At 44.5% G+C, this 23,589-nt stretch overlaps 1 protein-coding gene across 1 annotated transcript in view; it reads right to left on the bottom strand.

The window, feature by feature from the left end:
* The window catches only part of CCSER1 (coiled-coil serine rich protein 1), an 896,462-nt gene extending 873,681 nt beyond the window's left edge, over window positions 1–22,781 (bottom strand). The window contains exon 1 of the mRNA XM_056106638.1: window positions 22,715–22,781. The gene's annotated coding sequence lies outside the window, so the exon portion shown is untranslated. The remainder of the gene's footprint in view (window positions 1–22,714) is intronic.
* Window positions 22,782–23,589: the final 808 nt, after the last annotated feature.

Raw genomic sequence — 23,589 nt, 5'->3', positions numbered from 1 at the left:
ATGCTGGGAATCGAACCTGTATTGGCCATGTTGGCTGTGTGCAAGGCAAACGCCCTACCCGCTGTGCTATCACTCCAGCCCCACTACCGATTATTTTTGATAGACAGAATTAATCATTCCTCTGCTTCATTGAAATGGGGTGGTGAGCCTAACTGGGATCACTTTGCCTTCTCCTCTTCTTCCTTCAAATAATGAAAGTAAAAAAAAATGTAGGACAGTCAAGAAATAAAGTGGATTTAACTACATTTTTACACATTATAATTTAGCCGTAGGGATGATATGGCCATTCACAAACAGTGGCAGGAAGCCTAACATCACACCTGCGATGGTGTATTTCTGAATCGTAAGACGCCACGGTTAACAAAGGCTTCAATGGGAAACATAATTTACTAAAAATACCACTTGATCTTTGTAATAATCTTAGGGGCTGTGCTTTTGCGACAGAGTTGAACTGCAGGGTCGGGTGGAGGATGGACTGGTCTCCTCCTTAAAAAACAAGTCCGCTTAAAAGATAAGTTCAGAAGGACCAACTGTGATCGCGGGGTGATGCTCTCACAATTATAACCGCTTTGCATGATATGTACAGGAAACAAACATCTAGATTAAAAAACAAAGTGATTTACTTTCAGAACGAGGGAACACAACGCTCCCTGCCATAATCAATGCTACAGCACAATCGTTTTATCTTCTTAAAGCAAGTGCTTTGGTGCAACATTGGTTACTTCCTCTCCCTTAGTTCTTGGGGTTTTTTTTATGTTTTATTTATTTATTTATTTGCTTTTTGGGTCACACCTGGCAATGCACAGGGGTTACTCCTGACTCTGCACTCAGGAATTACCTCTGGCGGTACTCGGGGAACCATATGGGATGCTGGGAATCGAACCCGGGTCGGCCGGGTGCAAGTATTGCCCGCTGTACTATTGCTCCAGCCCCTTTTTATTTATGATTTTTATATAAGCTTTTTAAAAATAATTTGTTTTCATGGGATCACTATGAGATACATTTACAAACTTGATCATGATCATCTCCCTTGATTCTGGAACAAAAACTCTTACCCACATCAGAAAATCAAGAGTATTAAACAGTGCGATGGCTTTGTAATCTGGACCTTCCAGGGGGTCAGTGGCCAGGATGGCTCTCTGGACATTGCTCTCCAGCGAGCAGCATCACGGGGCGGCCAAGCTGAGACTCCCAGGGTGGGCACACGGCGGCCTGGCCAAGCTCCGCACAGCACTCCACTGGGGGCAGGGAAAGGCAGGTGAGCAGCTGGAGACTCAGTGACCTGCCTGAGTATTTCCTCATTGGTTCAAGACTTGTAGCAGCCCAAGAGACGGTGCAAAGCATAGTGTTTTGGTTTGGTTTGATTGCTGGTTACCCTGGCGATGCTCAGGGTTGACTCCTGGCTCTGCACTCAGGAATGACTCCTGGCAGTGCTCGGGGGACCATAGGGGATGTTGGGAATGGAACCCGAGTCGGCCGTGTGCAAGACAAATAGCCTACCCATTGTGCTATTGCTCCAACCCCAAAAGGGCAACTCCTGAGCTGAGAGCGGGCATCTGCCTGGCACATGCAGGCCTCGGGTCCGAGAAGCACGGCACCCTACTGGCCGCCCAAACACGGAAACATCTGCCCCCAGAGGACAACCCAGGGGTTCCCCAAGCTCCCCTTTGGAAGTTTCCCCAAATAATAAAAATTATTAGCAACAATAAAAATCCATCTTCACAATACATGTATCCATACACAGGCCCATCCATATGCACACATATTTATACACAACTACCCGTTTGCATATGTGTGATTTTACCTAGGTCAGAGAGGAACTGGGGACCATTTCTATGGGGTTGACATTAATGATCATTAATTAAAAATAGATACATTCAAAAAACAAATAGACACATTCAACAATGCTCCTCCAAGTTTTCAATAACCAAAATGGCATCGGAAATAGATCGATTAAAATGGTAGGCTTTATAAACCAGGTACAACTCTAAATACTTGTGGTGAACCTGAAGTTCATGTATGCTAACAAAATACCCACTGAAGAAGCACTCGAAACCTGGTTCCAGGCTGTCTGCAGATGCCACCGAGCTGACTCAGGAAGTACAAAAGCAAGAAGCCATCTGGCTCCCGGCCCTTCCAACTGCAGGCTTCCATGTGGCATCACACACGGCTTCTGAGCCCGGCACTGTCGCAACAGAACGCTCTGCTCAGTCGTCCTCGGTGCCTTGTGGAAATTCCGTCTTGAAAACCCCATGTTTTTATCCCATCAAAATGTGTGAGGGAAATGCAGCCAAGCAGGAGAGTCGATTAGGGGTATCCTCGCGGAGACTCGAGTTGGACGTCACTCTTGAAGAAGCTCATGCCGCCTCTGTTACGTGCTTCTGTTTAGGCTCAAATTAAAATAAAGATCACCCCTTCTTCTTCCAAGCCCGCGTTCTCCCTTCAACGTGGGTCTCTTCCCGTGTGTTTTTCCCAGCGTGGAGAAGCCTGGCTTCTCTCTTGTATGGGCATACCTTCCAATCTCCACGCACATCTTACTAAATAAATTTCATTCAATAAAAAAGATCTTGCTTCACAAAAATAATTAAATACATTAAAAAATAAAATTCAGGGGCTGGAGCGAGAGCACAGCGGGTAGGGCGTTTGCCTTGCACGCAGCCAACATGACCGACACAGGTTCGATTCCCAGCATCCCACATGGTCCCCTGAGCACTGCCAAGAGCAATTCCTGAGTGCATGAGCCAGGAGTAACCCCTGAGCATCGCTGGGTGTGACCCAAAAAGCAAAAAAATAAATTCAGTACTGTGAAGAAATGATAATGATAAATTCTGTGTATTTTTCTATCTACACGTGTATAGCACCGCGGTAGGGTGTTTGCCTTGTATGCGGCTGACCGGAACAACCGGGGTTCAATTCCTTTGCCCCTTTTGGAGAGCCCAGCAAGCTACTGAGAGTATCTTGCCCGCACGGGAAAGCCTGGCAAGCTCCCCGTGACGTATTCGAGATGCCAAACACAGTAACAACAAGTCTCACGATGGAGATGTTACTGGGCCCCCTCGAGCAAATCAATGAACAATGGGAGAACAGTGACAGTGACATCATGATCATAAAAAGTGATGTGTATTCTGAACTGGCTGGTTACGACTTATCGTCTCAGTTTCATAATGATAAAAGATAACAGGTAAGACTTGAGTATGTCACTGAAGTTTATTCCCATGAATTACTTTACTAACCATTAAGATTTTTTTCCATTTTCTCATTAAAGGGTTAAAAAAAGAACACTCTCTAGTCCGGGTATGGAAGGAAGAAAAGGGAACCTATGTAAACAGAATCAGCAAGAGTGATAAGTTAAATATGTGTGTGGGGCTGGAGCAACAGTACACGGGTAGGGCATTTGCCTTGCACACAGCCAACCCATGTTTGATCCCCGGAATCCCATCCCCTGGCATTTCCCGGAGTAATTCCTGAGTGCAGAGTAACCCCTGAGCATTGTCCAGTGTGACCCCCCAAAAGACAATAAACAAATAAACATGTATGAATGCATATGCATATACTAAAGATGCAGGAAAAAAAAAACGTGTTTTTGTTTTGATGCTACACTGGTGGTATTCAGGGTCTACTCCTGGCTCTGCACTCCTAGGTCATTCCTGGAAAGGCTCAGGGGACCCTATGGGGTGCTGGGGATTGAACACAAGTCAGCCTCGTGAAGGGCAAGTGTGCTACCAGCTGCACTATCAGTTCTGCCCCACAGGAAATTCTTAACACCTATATTATGACAGAGTAGAATCTGTTTAGAAAAACTAAATTTGACCAATGCATTTAAAGTACCTTTCCAATTTAAAAATAGTACAAGCACATTTATACAATGGAGTACTATGTAGCTGTTAGAAAAGACGAAGTCATGAAATTTACATACAAGTGGTACTACATGGAAAGTATCATGGTAAGTGAAATGACTCAGAAAGAGAGGGATAGACATAGAAAGATTGCCTTCATCTGGGGAACATAAAGTAACAAAATAGGAGACTAACACCCAAGAGTGGCCGAGATTAGAACCAGGAGTTTTGCTCCATGGCTTGGAGGCCTGCCGGACATGCTAGCGGAAAGGGCAGCTCAGATAGATAAGGGAGCACCAAATAAAGGGTGTTGGGAGGATCCTCCTAGGATGGGAGAAGCATGCTTAAAGTAGACTATAGACCAAACATGATTGCCACTCAATGCCTCTTTTGCAAACCACAGCACCCCAAAGGAGAAAGAGAACAAAAGGGAATGCCCTGCCACAGAGGCAGGGTGGGATGGGGGGATGGGGGGTGGGAGGGAGACTGGGGTCAGTGGTGGTGGAAAATGGGCAGTGGTGGAGGGATGCATACTCGATCATTGTATAATTGAAACCCAAGCACAAAATATGTAAGTGTACAACTGTACCTCATGGTGTCTCTCTAATAAAAATTTTTAAAAAATAGTACAAGCATATGCAAATATTACTATGATTGTAAATGTTTTCAATCTACATAATCTTTGTTCACTTTCTTTATGATCAGCCCTGGGGCTGTGGGGTAGGACCACTACAAGGCAATGGGAGTGAACCCTGCGATATTCCTAACCAGGTTTGACCCCCACAAATGCTTTCATGTAATACTCTAGGTGTGTCCTAAAACCTCAGAAATGGGTGTCACAAAACAGGGGCGCAGCCAAGACATTCTCCTGTGTCAGAGCCTGCGCGTTTTCACTCTGATCATCCAACCTGGCTGCAGTTCTAACATGCCGTGGGGGAGGGGCCCACACATATGGGTGCTCAGGCGTCACTCCTGATTCAGCTACGGGACCATTCCAGGCTCTAAGGTCGGGGGTCACAGCTGGCAGTGTGGGGCCATGTGCCCCCACTGCCAGGATGGGATTCGAACCACTGCTGTGCCCTCAAGTTTTACATCTCTCTGTCCTGCAGTTAAAACTCCTGAAAGAGAATTCTTCAGTGCAACCTGAGTTTTACAAAAACACTCTTCAGGACAGTTTCCGCAAGCAAGCACAGTGGTGAAATTTGTAGTACAAAACACTTTGCTATTGCTCAATAGCAATCAATGAAAATGTTCAGCTAAACTGTTTTATGATGGAACCATGTGTGTCTTCAGCTTAAGATGCAAAAACCACTCACGGCCGAGCACATGTTTCAACTCTTCAACTCTGTAAATTCTATGAGTTTGGTGAAATGTAACACAACACATATCTACCATCATAGTATTTCACAGTGTTTTCAGCACCTTAAGAAACACCGAAAGTGTGTGGAATCACACCCCTTCCACCCACGACTTCACCTTCAGTTTCCTCAACAAAAAGAGAGATGCAGGGGCTGGAGAGATAGCACAGCGGGTAGAGCGTTTGCCTTGCACGCAGCCGACCTGGGTTCGATTCCCAGCATCCCATATGGCCCCCTGAACACCACCAGGAGTAACTCCTGAGTGCAGAACCAGGAATAACCCCTGCGCACCACCAGGTGTGACCCAAAAAGAAAAAGAGAGAGAGAGAGAGAGAGAGAGAGAGAGAGATGCAGTAATTTTCGTTCAAGCAACCACAAGGACAAATCAATACAAAAGGAGATATTAATATAGAACACATGGTTCAGTGTATCTTTGGTAATCTTTTTAAAGGTTGTGAAAACTTTCTAAAATCTGTTACTGGGGCCAGAGAGACACTATAGCAGGGAAGGTGCTTGCTGGCACACCCCTGGCATGGGTTCAATCCCTGACACCTTTTGTGGTCCCCTGAGCACACGGCCCGAAGCAGTAAGCCCTGAGCACCACCAAGTGTGGCCCAAAATAAAACCAAGAAACAGAATAAAAAAAAATTAAAAGTTATCATAGGAAATCTAAGGGAAAATGCTTGGCCATTTTAAGAACCCTAATTTAAAATCAGTCTAGGGAAAATGTAAATGAACATAATATTCATCGTACTTGAAAACAACAGTGATTTACAATGTAAAGAAGATCTTCTGAGATTTCTAAGCCATAAAACAAACCATTTTAGTTCTACAATGATAACTACATTCAATTCTCAAATTATGACTAGGAAATGAGGAGAGAAAGAAGGGAGGGAGAGAGGAGAAAAGAAGGATTTATGTCAGAACTTTAAAATATTTTATAGTACAGCACACAAGTTGAAATATTGGACTTTAAAGGTGAAGGATAAAGGTACGTTACATTCTGTTATGACAGTCATCGTTACACTTATTACAGCAGCACTTTATCAGGTGACTGCTGTTTGAAATATTTACTCAGTGCCATAAATGAAATAATGTGAAACTGAATGTGTCAACTTAGGGTTTTGCTGAAAATCCAGGACTGCTGAAGAGACAGTGAAGTTAAGTCCATCACTGAAAATAGCCAGACGCTACAGCAGAACCAGAATCGGTATGTGGAAGGCTGAAAATTACAGCGAGATAATAATAGAAGTATTTAATCAGAGCCTCAGGATGTGATTGTCAGGTGACAGCGGTGCATATTATTCAGCGGGGCTGTTCAGCCAAGAAATGAAACACAATAACGGCCAAATTATTTATCTTTTAGATGATAGTCTCAGACTTAAGACCATGTAATTAATATTTCATAGAGTAAAACAGCTGAAATTCAACCGTCAAGTATGAAATATTCTCTCTTCACTACATTCAGAAGCATTTCATTTTGAATTAATCCTGGACATAGCCCCACAGAATATACAATGCTTCATTTTAATTTCTGACAGCTTCTTTTACTGGCATTCTTTAAATTCTTTAAATATTCTTAAAATACAGCATATGAGCAGAAGCAACCTTCAAACATCTGATGCGCTCAAATTATGAACCAATCGCAACTCATGATGGTAAAATTTAAATATTTTTATCATAGCCAACCAGTTAGTTTTATGAAGTCTGGTTTTGGTATTGCCTTTCTTTAATATTTATGTAGCCCTATACAGACATGTTTATGTCGCATATATATTGTGTGTACATTTACATATATCTACATTTATATGTACAAGTTCTTTATCTCAACATGACTCCTAAAATGTCTGTTATCCACAATGGTAAACTTACTTGAAATATAAAATATGCATCTATTTTATTTAAAATAGAGATGAATGTGCTATGACAATTAAAAAAGGAAAATATGGTATCTTTACTGGGAAAATGTGATGTCGAATTTTTTAAAGGGACTACTTTTTAGGAAAGAATAGATTCTGAATATACCAACTGAGAACAAAATACCCTTACCGAACAATGACCGAAAAACCTATTCAGGAGGAAAAGAATAAATCCTCATATACATGAATAAATATTTAGGTGTTCAAACATCTACAATATTCCAGAACACCGAGCAATCCAGTATAGCCACAAGTCAGAAGCAAAAAGGGAGAAGAAATTGTGTTTGCCAGTGATACATACATTAAAGAGAGATTTACTGACACCAGACAGAGAGAAAATAGCTTAGAAACACAAAATGATCTACAAAAGACATGGCAGCAATCAGAAAAGTATGATGAGAGCCCAGCTATCTGGTCCTTTCCAATATTAATGGTTAATTTTAAAAAGATTCCAACAGGAAAAATACCATGCGATAAATTAAACATTTATAAAAATTAGTAGTCAATAAAATCTCTCACCTCACACGATGTATGGTACACCTCAAGTGTGACAAGTCTACACATTTCTATTCCCTCTCATGACTTATAGCATTTAACATCAAGATTGGGGTTTGAAGATTATTTACTGCAATCACTTTTTTTTTAATTTCTGAAGTTCTTACTAGAAAATAAAAGCAATTCATTCCAAATTTAAAAATTCAAAGATTTATTTTAGGGTAAGATACATGCTTTAATATAATAAGTGGTTCAATTAAATTTACTCCAGAGACTAAAAAACATCCATACAGGAACAGAGAAATGATGAATATGCAGTTTGAAAATTCCCAAGAGGTCATCTGATTTCTGATGTTTAGCCAAAGACCCAGGGGCTCAAACTACAGTAAGGTTATTTTTTTAATTTTCCATGAAGATTTCTCATATGCAAATTCTTCGCAGGCTTAGTCATTTCTTAATACTTTAATAATATGATCTCTTCCTTTACATATGTGTATCAAATATAATATTCATAAAGATATTACATGTGTGCAAAGATAACTTTTTAAAAAGTGCCATCACAAAAATTAACATCCTATTAAATTAAACCTCAACAAAAATTATACAGCAAAAACATGTTGGCAGCTTATTCACATATTATTCATACCTAAATCAGAGAATATAGTTAGGCATTACAGACCAGTCTAACTGTGATAATTTCTATTTGTCTCAAAAATATGAGAGAATACTAGATGCACAATATGTCTGAAAAACAGTAGCCATTTGGGACTCAAATAGCACTGTAGCACTGTCCTCCCGTTGGTCATCGATTTGCTCGAGCGGAACCAGTAACGTCTCCATTATGAGACTTGTTGCTACTGTGTTTGGCATATTGAATACGTCATGGGGAGCTTGCCAGGCTTTGCGTGGGAAGTACCCCCCCCCCCAAACAGTACAACAATGTACTGAACATCCTATCCTAGGGCAATAAAGAAAACATGGTAGAAGTGTTTTCTTCTTCTAGTAAGTGGGAAATGGCATGAATTGGCTTTCTTTGAATTATGACCAGGCTGGGAATCCTGTTGTATTCAGTACACAACGGGGGAAAGGTACAAGGAACCTTCTGGAACATAGGCTGACCCAGAGACCACAAACACTCCATAGATCAAGAGTGGGATGAGCCCAGCTACATTTAATCTGACACTTACACTGGCTTCTCCCATTCAGCAGAGGTAAGTAGGTGAACAAGATACGTGAGAGTATGAAGCACTAATCACTAAAGTAAGCAATTACAAGAGGCTGTGGAAAAATGGAACACAAGAGGATCATTTCAGATGCCATCCATCTAGAAAGAGCAAAACAGTAAACCAGTAATTATTCAGCAGGATGATCTGAAATAATTAAAATAAAATAAATACCAAACTCAAATAAATACCAAATATCATAATGCCATGTTAATTGTTGACCCAGTTGATATCAAATATTTCTCAAATCATCCCCATATTAGGCTGGTTGGAGATAACAGAACTGAATGGCAGATGCACATCAGAATAATACTGAGCATCTAGGACTAGAACCAGCCACCACCATGCTGAGACCACTCTCCACATGCATGAAGGTACCAGCAGAGGAACAAAGGCATGCGGGTCCCGGGGCTGGATCTCCAAGCCTGCTCAGATCGGGGCTGAGCATCCTCCACCCAGATCCTCCACCTTCCAGTACGTAGGGGTCACACCCACCAACTGGCCCCCTGGCGCCGTGTAATCCCATCAACGGCCAAGACCCAGAGACCATAAAACCCAGCTCCCGGACATCTTATTATCTCATTCTTACTTCGGACAACCTGGCAGGCTACCGAATGTAACCTGCCCCCACGGCAGAGTCTGGCAAACTCCCCATGGCGTACCCAATATGCCAAATACCAGTAACAATGATGGGTCTCATTCTCCTAGCCTTGAATATGGCACTTTTTAAAATCTCAGGACTAGGACAAAGGAGACGTTACTGGGGCCTGCTCGAGGCAATCGACGAACAACAGGATGGTCGTGACTGTGATCTAGGACTTTCATGAGAGTATACCATGGTCAATTTTCAAGTTCCATCAACACACTGTATGCTCATATACCTCAGTCCATTGATGAGAAGGTGGCATGCGTGTGTGGAACAGCTTCCGAGCTGGTCCACTCTCACCTGCCTTCAGAAGAACCAGCGGCTGGAGCATCCCTAACCACCAAGCTCCAAGGCTGCATCTCTGCAGGTACCAGCAAACTCGGATTTGGGCCACGCCTCCTGGCGTGCTCCCAGCCAATGACGGAGCAGAACGGGAATCCGGGCCTTTCCACCTGCCCTGGGGCTCCCAGCATTTCACTCACAGCTGCCCTTGGGATCTAGACCTGCTCCAGCATTTTTGTGGAGTAAGCGTCTCCCACCCACCCATTGCATCCTCCTTCCTGTTCACACGTGGGGGCAGAGTTTTATTGGGGGAGCCCGAGGTCTCCTCAAAAACCGTTCCTGTCGTTTTTCTGCTTTTTTAATCTCAGTTTCACAGTTAATCCCATTTTGCTGTCAGCTATTTTGGGGAAACTAAGTACAATAATTTTATTGATTTTTTTAAATGACTCTAACAAAATATATATAATTATTTATACTTTTAAGTCTGGGGAGTGCAGCTACATAGTCATTTTTTTAAATGACTCTAACAAAATATAGAAAATCATTTTTACTTTTAAGTCTGGGGAGTGCAGCTATAAAGAAACTTTAATCTTATTTTTTTAGGCTGGGGAGTGGGCTGGGCTAGGCTACACCCAGCGGTGCTCAGGGCTGACTCCTGGCTCTGTGCTCAGGGGTCACTCATGCTGAGTATCAGGGACCATACGAGGTCCTGGGAATCCAACCAAGGTCAGCCACACTCAAGAGAGACACCTCATTCGCTGTTCTATCTCTCCAGATTCCAGATATTTTTAATTTAAAAGTAGCCCAGAAACTTTTAATTGAAAAAAAAAAGAACAGTAACACTTCTCAAAAATTATTTGTAATGGGGATGACGTTCAGTGTTTGTGTTCAGTACATCCCACAAATTAGTGAGGGCATTCAACCTATTTCTGTTTCGTTCCAACTGAAATCACTTAGCATGACACTCTGCAGTTCCATCTAAGTGCAGAAGAATGACATATTTCCTCCTTTCTCATAGCGCAACAATATTTCATTAAACATATATTTCTATTTCTTTCTCCACTGATTTAGTAGGCACAGGAGCTATTTCTGGGTATTTACTATTGTAAATAGTGCTGCGATGAACAGATCACAAATATCTTTTTAAAAAATAGTTTAGCTAGGGTGGGGGAGGCGGGAGGGATATTGGGATCATTATTGGTGGAGAATGGGCACTGGTGGAGGAATGGGTACTCGATCATTGTATGACTAAAATGTAAGCATGAAAGTTTGTAAGTCTGTAACTGTGCCTCACAGTGATTCATTTAAAATTTTTTAAAAATTTTAAAACATACTTATTAGAAAAAAATTAATATAGGAAGTTTCCCTCTATTATCCATAACTTCTACTTGGATCTCTTCGATAGCCATGTCCACCTGCCCACATACCAAATTTCGCAGGATAGATATGTTGTTCCCAACATTCTCCCTTCCAAAATCTGACACACCATTTCGTAGGTAAAGAAACGAACAGCATCAGACCCAGACAAGGTCAGACCTGAACACCTGAAGAATCTGCCATCAGTACTCATCAATACACTGGCTCGGCTCTTCACACATTACCTGTCTGAATGCAAGTTTCCATCCCAATAGAAAACCAGCAGGACTGTACTACTGTACAAGAAGGGCGACATCTACAGCATTGGCAACTATCACCCGATATGCCTGTTGTCTGCCGTCTACAAGCTGTTCACTTGAGTCATCCTGAATAGGATTGGCAGAACACTAGATGGAGGACAACCATGAGAGCAAGCCAAGTTTCAAAAAGGATTCAGCACGATCGACCATATCCACATGATAATCAAGCCATTGAGGTTTCTTGGGAATTCAAGATGCCGCTCAGTCTAATGTTCATTGATTTAAAGAAGGCCTTTGATTCTGTTGAGACGGAAGCAGTCATGAAGCCCTAGCCAAACAGGGAATTCAAACTCAATACATCAGGATCCTCTGTGAGCTGTATTACGGGATTCACTACCAAGATCTCACCATTCTACAAGGAAGTAATCATCCCTGTCAAGAGAGGGGTTCGGCAGCGTGATCCATTTCACCTAAACTTTTCAGTGCCACCCTCAAGAACATCATGCGATAACTGGAATGGGAATGAATGGGAGTGAAGATAGACGGTCAGCAACTACACCACCTCCACTTTGCTGATGACATCATTCTAATAACACCAAACATCAGCCAACTGGCACAAATGCTGACCGACTTCGACTGTGAGCGTGGAAAGGTCGGACTACAGCTGAATCTCATGAAGACTTTATGAGAAATGGTCTCATTCCTGAGGTTTCATTCGCTCTCAACGGAACGAAATGCAACAGTTATCTGTACCTAGTCGAGAAGTCAACATGACGAATGACCGGACACCTGAGTTGCGCAGGAGGAAGAGAGTGGCTTGGAACGCCTTCAAGAGCTTCGAAGAAATAGCTAAGAAGATGAAGAACCTCTGGCTGCGGGCACATCTCTTTGATTCCACTGTTCTTCCTGCATTAACATATGCCTCAGAGACCTGGGCCCTACGCAAACAGGATGAGAATGCTATTCAGGTCTCCCAAAGAAGAATAGAAAGAGCTATGCTTGGAATATCACGTTTCACTCAAATGAGAGAAAGAATCCGGAGTTTTGCCAAGGTGTCAAAAATCAGATGGGCTGGTCACGTAATGAGATTTAAAGACGACCTCTGGACGAGAACTGTTACCGACTGGATTCCACAGAACGTCAAAAGACTGCGTGGCCACCCACCTACAAGATGGTCAGACTTCTTCCTCAAGACCCTGAACAATCAGTTTGAGGCTCTTCGTGTTCCTAGAACAAGCAGACGCCATTGGGCTACAATAGCATGTGACAGGGAAGAATGGAGACATTACTGGTGCCCGCTCGAGCTGAAAGATGGACCACCGGGAGACTAACAAGGAGAACTTGTGCTTGAGAGAACCTAGGCCCTCCATAATATGAGTAACGGGATGTCAAGAGATCAAGTGATCCCTCTATAGTTTGGTGAGGATTTTGTCATGGGTGAATATTAAATTATTCAAATTAAAAGAAAAGTTTAGCTAATAGGGATAAGATGGTGGTCAAATTGATGGTACTGCTGTCCAGTTTCCATTCTACATCATGCAGTGCCCATACGCGTCCATCCCTTTACTTGTCACCCCCAATGTGGCCTTCTTTGCCTCCCCCATCCTCCAGAGCTTATGACTGACAGCGATGGTGTCCGTGCATCCCGGGACGGCCCTCCTTCACTCTCGAGGCACTCCAAACCTTCCACCCGTGCTCCCGTGTGACTCGCATTACCCTAAGCGCCCCCATCCTCCTGTCCCCAACACTCTGTCCCTCTCGGTCTGTATCTGTGTCCGATTTACCATGGACTTGTCCTGTCCGCTCCCTTGCTGTGTTTCTCTGTAGACCTGGGAGAAGAGAGATTGTCCTGTCTTTGTCCTTCCACCTCTGTGTAGGATAACACTGTTCTGTCCTTCCTGCATAACCTCAGGAACAGTTGATAGTTTATTGGACTGAGGAAAAGAGAAAAACACCTTAAGAGGTATTTTGCCCTTGGGCAGTCAGGAAGGGCTTTCTTATGTTGACTTGGCTACCTGACTGGGTGGAGTGTCAGCCCAGACTAGAGGGGAGCTGGAGAAGGAGAGAGCAGGGCTGAAAGATGGACCACGGAGAGACTAGCAAGGGGAACGTGAGCTTGAGAGAACCTAGGCCCTCCATAACATAAATTTCTTCTACGGGATAAACTTCCTGGTAATAAACTGCCACTAAGATCAACCGGCCTGGCCCTCGTCTCTTCCTTCGTCTGCCCTTGGCCAACAGCCGTCCCGGTCCCAGCCACACACAGCGGACTGGACGGCACTGTCTCACCGTCCAGTGAGCCCGCGAACACACAACCTTCTGCGTGCACAGTTTTTTACACCTCTGGCTTGATATCCCTGTTCCACACAAGTCGCCTCAAATTGCAAGATTTTTATCCCCTTGTATTCCATTGCATTCACAACAGTTCCATTACTCATTCATCAGGGCCTGGACAGCATAGAGTTCTGAATGATGAATGAATGTCTGAATGAATGAACGTCTTTAATGGGCCAAGTACTGGAATCCCGAGGCTTGAGGGCAGCTCTCTGCAGCACCAACAGGAATGAGTCCTGAGTACTGATACAGAAGTAAGCACTGAGCGAAGCTGGTGTGACTTGGCGCCCCCCACCCACCGCCAAAAATGTCAAAAATAAGGTCTCATATACCATCAGCACTGTCACTGTCCTCCCGTTGTTCACCGATTTGCTCAAGCGGGCCCAGTAACGTCTCCATTGTGAGACTTGTTGTTACTGCATTTGGCATATTGAATATGAACAGGCACCAGAGCATAGTCCAGCAAGGGACTAGCACACAGCCCACCCAGGTTTAACCCCCAGCAGCCCAGATGGTCCCCGGAGACCCACACAGAGCAATCCCTGAGCGCAGAGCCAGGAGTAAGCCCTAAACACCAAAAAAATAATATTTTTTATTCACTGGTGGACTGGAGTGAGATAGCACAGCAGGTAGGGCATTTGCCTTGCACGCGGTGGACCTGGGTTCGATTCCTCCGCCCTTCTCCAAGAGCCTCAGCAAGCTATGAGGGTCTCCCGCCACATGGCAGAGCCTGGCAAGCTCCATATGGTGTATTCACTATGCCAAAAACAATAACAAGTCGTCTCACAATGGAGACGTGACTGGTGCCCGCTCGAGCAAATTAATCAACAACAGGAGGACAGTGCTACTGTGCTATTCACTGGTAGGAATTTTGTATGATTGACCCTAAGAAAAACAGTATGGTTTTTCTTGAAATTAAAAAACTCTAGCAACATAGTTCCCAGAGGACCCAGTGATTCCACGCCTTGGTATTCAGCGGCAGAAGCCATAACCATGCGCTTGAAAAGCCATATGCGTGTCTGTGTTCACTGTGGCACTTAGCACGACCTCAGCACTTGGGAACAAGATGAAGCTCAGACCACAGAGGGTGGGGACAAAGCTGTGGTATCATCAGCATCACCAGGGAAAGCGATGAAGCACCAACGAAGGGACACCTGAACTATCCAGGACTGTGTGGGGGACACTGTGCTTGCCGGGGGTCAGAAGGAAGAGGATAAGCACTTGGTCTTCTCACGAGACCTGCAATACAGAACAACAAGGGGACAGAACCAAGATTCCAAAGGCCCCGAATCACAGAAAGGAAGGGCATGGAGGGAGGGTGAAGAGGAAGAGGAGGTTGGGGCCACAGTCAGGGGCGCGGACGCGTTGGGGGGTGGAGGGGACGTGAGAATTCCGTATACATCACCAGCGCCAACGTCAACACCAAGGCAAGCACAGAACCCAAACTCCATTCGCTTCTAGCTATTTCCCAGAATAAATAAAAATATGGAGTCTATGTCTTGGTAAAGTTAGAAATGGATCATAGATAATAGTATCAAGCGAACCTGTTGAAGCAACAGATAGTTACGGTTTAAGCTTCATGGACATGGTAATAATCAAATGTTCACAGAAAGGCATCTGTCTCTGTGTCAAAGAGCATGTGTCAAGTGGAGTGTAGGGCCCAGGATCACAGAAGGCATCAATATTGGGGCTGCAGCCTTCAGAAGAATACTGCCATTTGCCAGATGAGCTGCTGCCACGTCTACACGGCAATGCATCTTCTCTGAATTAATGCCGACAGTGCACATTTTATTATGTGAAAGAATTCCCCAAACATGTTTTTATTATTGAACGGCAAAGCTCCCCGACACAATAACTAAAATATCTCTGTGAAGGATAACGTGGCTTATTCTTCACAGAGCCCCAAGAGAGAGAAAACAAAGGTTGTGGTTTCAGTATCAACGGAAGTTTTTTTCCTAAACTCCATCCTTGATTATCTGAGAGGGAGACAGAGAGGCAGAGATTCAGTACACGTGAGTCAGTGGTCAGTGCAGCTCGGCTTGGCAGAAAAAAAGCCACGTTCGACAAAAGAGCTGTTTCTGGGTTTAATATCATCTAGAAATAGAAAATAATTTAAGGCTGCAAACAGAACCGGCTAAAAAGCACAGCACTTCACGAAAATTGTTACCTGCTGCACTGTCCCTGCTTTTGGTAAAGCAGACGTTTCCTGGCTGACCTTTGCAAAGCGTTTGCAGAACGCCAGGCTAAGCTCTTTCAAGGCCCCGGAGCTCTAACTCATTAAGAACTTTCTGTAATCTAAAGGAAGCAAGTCTCAGAGAAGATTAACAGATGTCCAGGCAGGCTGCCGGGCTGGCACGCCGTGTCTGGGGTTCAGAGTCGGGGAGCTCCGTACCTCCCCGACACACCCTTCTATCCTACACAACCAACTGCCAATCAGAGAGAGCCCCAGGACTTCAAAGGAACACCAGGCTTTTTTGACCTGCAGCGTTTTTTCTTTCTTTACAAACATTGTATTTTGACAGCATTTTCCTTTTCTCCTCAGCACTCGGGGACAATGCAGGTTCTCACTAGCAGCACCTCACCCTGGAATGCTCAGTTCCTGCCACCTGATAAACACACTGTCACTTTAACAAACACCCCAGGGAGTGGGACACAGCTCTGATTAGGGAAAAATGGTTGTATATTAACCAGCAGCATTCACTGGGGTAGGAGATGGGCAACCTGTCCTTGAAAACCTCTGGATTGAAAGTTCTCAGGGCACAGGGCAGGGCTGGACAGTCGCTGCTGCCTGGATCAGAGCAGTTGGTACTTAACAACATCGCAGCATCAGGAAACTGCTCTCAGTCCTGAATTTTTGAAAATTCATTATTTTTTCCAAATCGTGCCGTAGCACCATAAAGCACCGCCTCTACTTCCCCAAAGAGGGCCTAGATGCAACGTGTTCTTTTCCAAATCATTATTTTCCTCTGTTCTAATTTTCGAACTAATGAGATCAACTTCTGGATTGCTTAGTAAGGATTAAAAACTAATACTAATCTAATGCATGACTTAACATTTTTTTAGGAACCAATGAGAGATTCCTAATATTGTACTCATATATGAGCTATGAAGTCAACGACTATCAAACAAACAACCAAAAAAAAATCTCTTTATCCTTAACATCTTGGATGAAAGAGATCTTAACCAGGATCTTGATACATTTTTTTCTGCCTACTTCAAGAAATTCTTTTAAAAGCTCTGGCATAGAACTCAAGAGATCTCCAACCCCCCCACCCCCATGTGCTTTTCCAATTAAAATTTTCCAACAGGCATTTCCTTCAACTATAATAAAGAATTCAAAAGGTGACATTCTTTTCCTGCTGCTTAGGAAAAAAAAACTTAGTCTGCAAGTTCTTAATGCAGTCTTAGGAAATTCCATGTTTCCATACTTGTCACCATATTTTCCTGCTTCTGCGTTAAAAGTTGGAAACAAAAGTAAAAACAAAACTACCCCAAACACCTCACCATTAAAATTACACTTTCCTTATAAGTCCTATAAGTCTTATAAAGCCTTTAAAGAACAATTTGACTTTCTCTGATCTACTAATTTTTTTTTCCAACAAGTCATACCGAAACCACACTTTTTAAAAAATTTTTATTAGTGAAACACCATGAGGCACAGTTGTAGACTTACAAATTTTTTGTGCTTGGGATTCAGTTATATAATGATCCAGTACCCATCCCTCCACCAGTGCTCATTCTCCATCATTTACATTTTTATTTTTAATTTTTGTAAGTGAAACACCATGAGGTACAGTTGAAGATTTACAAATATTTGTGCTTGGGTTTCAATTATACAATGATCAAATACCCATCCCTCCACCAGTACCCATTTCCCACCACCACGGATCCCAGTATCCCTCCCACCCCCCACCCCCATCCCTCCATCCCACCCTGCCTCTGTGGCAGGGCATTCCCTTTTGTTCTCTCTCTCTCCTATTGGGTGTTTGTCGAAATCACACTTTTTTTAGAGAGCCAATCTGTTTATACTCACATCATACTTATCTAACAGTAAGCAGTAAGTATGACATGATTTCACGTGTGCACAGATGACTGTGTGTATTGTGGCCCAGAGGATCTGCGCTCCCGCGGGTTCTTCAGTGACAGCATCTCACTGCCGTGGAAGCGGGCACATCAGAGACAGCCACGTTCACCCCAGGCTGCAGTGTTTATGTTCCGGTTTCCAGGGGAAGTTGGACACTGCGAGAGGAGAAAAAAGCGCCTCTGGGGACAAGCAACCTCTCGGGAAGAGAGAAGCTGATAGAAGCCAAGTGCGTGTTTGGTTCCAGGCGGGCTGTCCCCGGCGTGCGGGAGAGAAAAGATCATTCCCAACACCCCTCATTGCAGACGCCGCTGACTTAAGGCTAACCCCAAAAGGCAAAGAAAGGATCTGCAGCAAAGAGCCGGTTACACCTGAGAGCAGCCACTTCCCCGCGGGCACCCAGCCCTGGCAGTGCAGTCACTGCAACAGCAGGGGTGGTACCAACAGCAGCGGGTGGGGTGACGCCAGTGCACGGGGCAGCAGCCTCAGGTCCCGGAGTCCTGCACAGCCATAGTTCAGGGGTGGCCGGGGACAGGGCTTCAAGCCTGACTCGCCATCAGGCGCGACCAGGAGAAGGGCAGGGACGACCTCCTGGTGCCCACTTCGACAGCTCAGACCTCACCTGCATACATGGTATAGGTCACATTCATTCCAGATGCAGTGATTATTTGAGAAATACTTGATATCAACTGGGTCAACGAAGATATAGCAACATGGCATTCTGATATTTGACTATTATTATTATTTTTAGAGGGGGGCTGGAGCGATAGCACAGCAGGTTAAGTGTTTGCCTTGCACGCGGCCGACCTGGGTTCGATTCCTCCACCTCTCTTGGAGAGCCCAGCAAGCTACCGAGAGTATTCCGCCCACATGGCAGATCCTGGCAAGCTCCCCGTGGCATATTCTATATGCCGAAAAACAGTAACAAGTCTCACAATGGAGACAGTACTGGTGGCTGCTTGAACAAATCAATGAACAATGGGGAGGACAGAGCTACAGTGCTATTGGGGGGGGGGGTCTTAGGTCACATCCAGCAATGCACAGGGATTATTCCTGGCTCTGAACTCAGGAATTACCTCAGCAGTGCTCGGGGGACCACACAGGAGGCTGGAAAGCGAACCCAGGTCGGCTGCGTGCAAGGCAAACGCCCTACCCGCTGTGCTATCGCTCCAGCCCCGTGATATTTGATATTCATATCAGAAATCTATTATAGATATGGCACACATCAGAACTTTGTTATATACAAGATCTGCAAAGATGTTCTGCTACGCCTGGTGTTTCCTCTACAGACTCACCACGGATCCCAGTATCCCTCCCACCCCCATTCCCCCATCCCCCTGTATGCAATAACCTGCTACCCTTTTGTAAGCGGTTAGCTCTGGGGAGGTGGAGAACAGGTTGGTGGTAGGCTGTGTAGGTGCCAAAATGCACGTGATCTACTATTGGCCCCATAAGAGTTTCAGATTCAAAAGACGCAGAAGGCAGGGCCCATGTCTAACTGACAGTACAGTGATGAGACACTCGTGTCTCATATGGCCAAGTAGGGTCTGATCCAAGAGTGACTACTGGGCACACAGCTAGGAGTCAGCCCTGAGCACCAATGTTTATGGCCCCCAAACCAAAAGTGTGTGGTGGGAGGGAGGGATATGTGTGTGTGTGTGTGTGTATGTGTGTGTGAGTGAGGGGGGGGAACACACACTACATTTTAAGAGAATCTTGAGATGAAAGATATCATCATAAAAGAGGCACGTGCAAATATTGAAGTTATAAACTAAAATAAGGTAAAAATTATTTTCAAAGAGCTACGGGAACCAAAGGGGAAAAATCAAATTTTATACGCCAATAGAAAATATCACTTGCGAGCTGTGTGATCTAAAACCTTGATTCCAAGATTTGAATCTGGAAACAATATGCTGAGACAAGCTTTCTCTTTCTTTTCTTTTTTTTTTTTTAAGTAAATAGTTTTCTATAGAAAAAGATAAGGAAAGTCATGGGGAGAGGAAAAAAAAAAAAACACGGCAGAGTCTGATGTGAGCAACAGCCAAGGCACAAAGCCAAGCTCTCCAGGCAACGTGTGAACCCAGTCAGGTTCTAACTTGCCTTGAGAACAGCAGCCATGGCCCTCAGCCCAGTCATCCTCTCAACTATGCACACCAGCACGACGCCACCATGGCCAAATGCAGTGCTTAAATGTGGTGGCATGAACTCTGAAGGGCAAGGAGAGGGAAAACCCATTACAAGGACACGAAAGACTGCAACGGATCAAGGAGTATTTCAAGTTCCAAGTCTTTTTGAAATGGCTCTCTTGTATCACACTCATCAGAAGCCTGAGCCTCTCTGAGTTCGGAAAGAAGGTTCTGGGGAAAAAGTACTTTGGTACATCATGGCCCAAATGCAGGCCACGTGAACTGGGCCTGGTCTTTTTTAAAAATTTTTTAATTTTATTTTATTTTATTTTATTTTTTATTAGTGAAACACCATGAGGTACAGTTATAGACTTACAAATTTTTGTGCTTGGGTTTCAGTTATACAATGATCAAGTACCCATCCCTCCACCAGTGCCCATTTTCCACCACCACGGGTCCCAGCATCCCCCCCACCCTCACCCCCCGTCCCACCCTGCCTCTGTGGCAGGGTATTCCCCCTTGTTCTCTCTCTCTTCTTTTGGGTACTGTGTTTTGCAAGAGAGGCATTGAGTGGCAATCATGTTTGGTCTATAGACTACTTTTAGCATGTCTCTCCCACCCTGGGAGGGCCCTCACAACACCCTTTATTTGGTGCTCTCTTCTCCATCTGAGCTTCCTTTTCACCTAGCACATGTGGCTGGCCTTCAAGTCATGGAGCAAAATTCCTGGTACTAATCTCAGCCATTCCTGGGTGTTAGTCTCCTGTTTTGTTGCTTTATGTTCCCCAGATGAATGCAATCTTTCTGTGTCTATCCCGCTCTTTCTGACTCATTTCACTTAACATGATACTTTCCATGTAGTGCCACTTGTATGTAAATTTCACCACTTCGTCTTTTCTAATAGCTACATAGTACTCCATTGTGTAAATGTGCCAGAGTTTCTTCAACCAGTCATCTGTTCTCGGGCACTCAGGTTTTTTCCAGATTCTGGCAATTGTAAAGAGTGCTGCAATGAACAAACAATTGCAGATGTCACTTCGACTATACCTTTTTGCCTCTCTAGGGTATATTCCCAGGAGTGCTATAACTGGGTCAAATGGGAGATCAAATTCTGGGCCTGGTCGTTCAAGGTGTGTTTTCCCTTCCATTCAGCTGACCACCAACTCTCAAATAAACGGTGCCTCTGTCACACAGCGTAGCGTGTGTGTACTTAATTTTGTGTGTACCATTAAGGTCGTGCTGGAGTGATAGCACAGCGGTAGGGTATTTGCCTTGCAAACCGCTGACCCGGCCGAGCCAGGTTCGATTCCTCTGCCCCTCTCAGAGAGCCCGGCAAGCTACGGAGAGTATCTCGTCCTTGCCCGCACAGCAAAGCCTGGCCAACTACCCGTGACATATTTGCTATGCCAAACACAGTAACAACAAGCCTCACAAAGGAGATGTTACTGGGCCCACTGAGCAAATCGATGAACAACGGGAGGACAATGCTACCATTAAGGTTGGCGCACATTCCAACTGAAGGATGGGACACTGCATGATTTCTCAGCAGTGCTCCTAGGCCAGATCCCCTTTCCCACTCGAAGTGTTTCTGTCTGGACTATGTTTCATACATGTGTGCCGCGTTCCACCCATCGGTCGTGGATATGGTTCAGATTATGCATGGGTGTTCCCCCTCCCCCTACTGGACAGATGTTTACCGAAGTTTAGCATGAGGCAGCGATTCCAGTGGCAAGACCACAGAGCTAAACCATAAAAAAGCAAGTGACAAGTATTCCACTTTCTCAAACTGAAGAAAGATCTTTGGAAATGATCATTCACAAAAAGAAGAAGAAAGAAGAAGAAGGAAGAAGAAGAAAGAGGAGAAGGAAGAGGAGGAAGAGGAGGAGAAGGAGGAGGAGGAGGAAGGGGTGGGGCTGAACAAGATGGTGGGGATGGCCTTTGCCGGTACAGGTGGCAGACCTAGGTATGATCCCGGACATCCCATAGGGTACCCCAAACCCACCAGAAGTAATTCCTGAGTGCCACCAGATGTGGTCCCCAAACAAAATGAATAAAAAACAAAAATGAAGGGGGAGTGTTCATCACTTGACAGCAAGAGACCAGGTTGAGCTATCATTAGCCTCGCCAAAGCCTGCCAAGAGCACACAACATCCTTCCCGCGATGGCCAGTGAGGTGTGTCCCTCGCCTCCATAAACACGGGGGTGCCACAGAGCCAAAGGTCCCAGCCAGAAGCCTGTGGGCATACCTCAAAATATACCTGGAAGAACTGAGCATCTCAGACCTCAGGAGTTTTAGGAAGCCAGTCACAATTTCCTGTTAATGAAAGATTATGTCTTGTAGACACCATCCCCTGGGAAGCAGTGCCTTACACCCACTGACTTTCTTACGCTGGTCCGGACTTTTTGATGTCTGGACGCACTTGCCTCGCTGCTCTAAAAATCCACAAATTACCCTTAGGCTGGTACACAGATAAGCCAGAAATGGGAGGGTTGCTTTGGGGGATGGCTGTGAGTTGTCACTGCAGAGTCACATTTTGTTCAGTTAAGCAATTAGCCATAAGCAGAAGCAGCAAGGATCAGCCCAGCCTGGGCTACAGCAGATGCCAAGCGAAGGGACCCAACTTCTCGTCGGAGGTGCAAGGGTTTCATCTCTGTGCTGTCCCAGCTAAGCTGAAAGAGGCAGGAGCTATAAAACCCTCCCCACGCCCTCTGCCAATCTATGGGCGAAAAGGTTAGGTCATTCATACTGCGAGAGGCATTTACCGATACTACGTAATAAACAGATTTAAAAGGTCTTACGTTTTGAGACTTGATCTTCAGAATTTCTGGGATCAAAACGTGACAACGGAGGCATTTGGAAGCAGCAAATCCAATCAATCTGTGCTGGTTACACTGTTCTGTTTAATGCAGACAGGACCTGAAAATACAGGGCGTATATATTAGAACGGTTATTTTCATCCTCAAATTCATAGAAGTACCTTATATCATAGATAAGATAGCTAGTGATGGTGTTGGAACAATAGCACAGCTGGTAGGGCATTTGCCTTGCACGCGGCCGACCCGGATTCAATTCCCAGCATCTCATATGGTCCCCTGAGCACCGCCAGGGGTAATTCCTGAGTGCAGAGCCAGGAGTAATCCCTGTGCATTGCCGGGTGTGACCAAAAAGAAAAAAAAAAGATAGCTAGTGATGCAAATTTTGATGTTTGCCTTGAATAAACTTAAAAATATATATGACTTCTCACATTCGAAGTATCAAGAGAACATGACTTCTATCTGTTCCATGCAACTTCTTTCTACATAACTTCTTTCAATTCTTATACCAACCTAGCTATCTGTTACAGACTAATCTTACAGACTTCTGAGAGTTTATGTATCTTTTTTTTATGTTCCTCACCAAATGCATAATTACTTTGGTTAAAAATTGATACCATAACTATTCTTAAAACATGACTTCCTAAGTTTAAACATATGACCAAAAGATACTATTTCTCTAAAAATCAAGTCCTAATTATACAGATTCCACTTTTAAAGTATCTTTAATAATTTAAAGGGCTGGGGTCAGAGGCATAATGCAACAGGCAGGGCTCTGGCCTTGAGTGTGGCAGCCCTGGGGTTGTGCCCCGCGTCCCAGAGGGACCCCACACCCTGCCAGGAGTAATCCCTAAGCGCAG

This window comes from Sorex fumeus, unplaced genomic scaffold (genome assembly GCF_029834395.1).
Source record: "Sorex fumeus unplaced genomic scaffold, SorFum_2.1 ptg000136l, whole genome shotgun sequence".
Taxonomy (NCBI): Eukaryota; Metazoa; Chordata; class Mammalia; order Eulipotyphla; family Soricidae; genus Sorex; species Sorex fumeus.
This window is presented reverse-complemented; position numbering and strand designations above follow the sequence as displayed.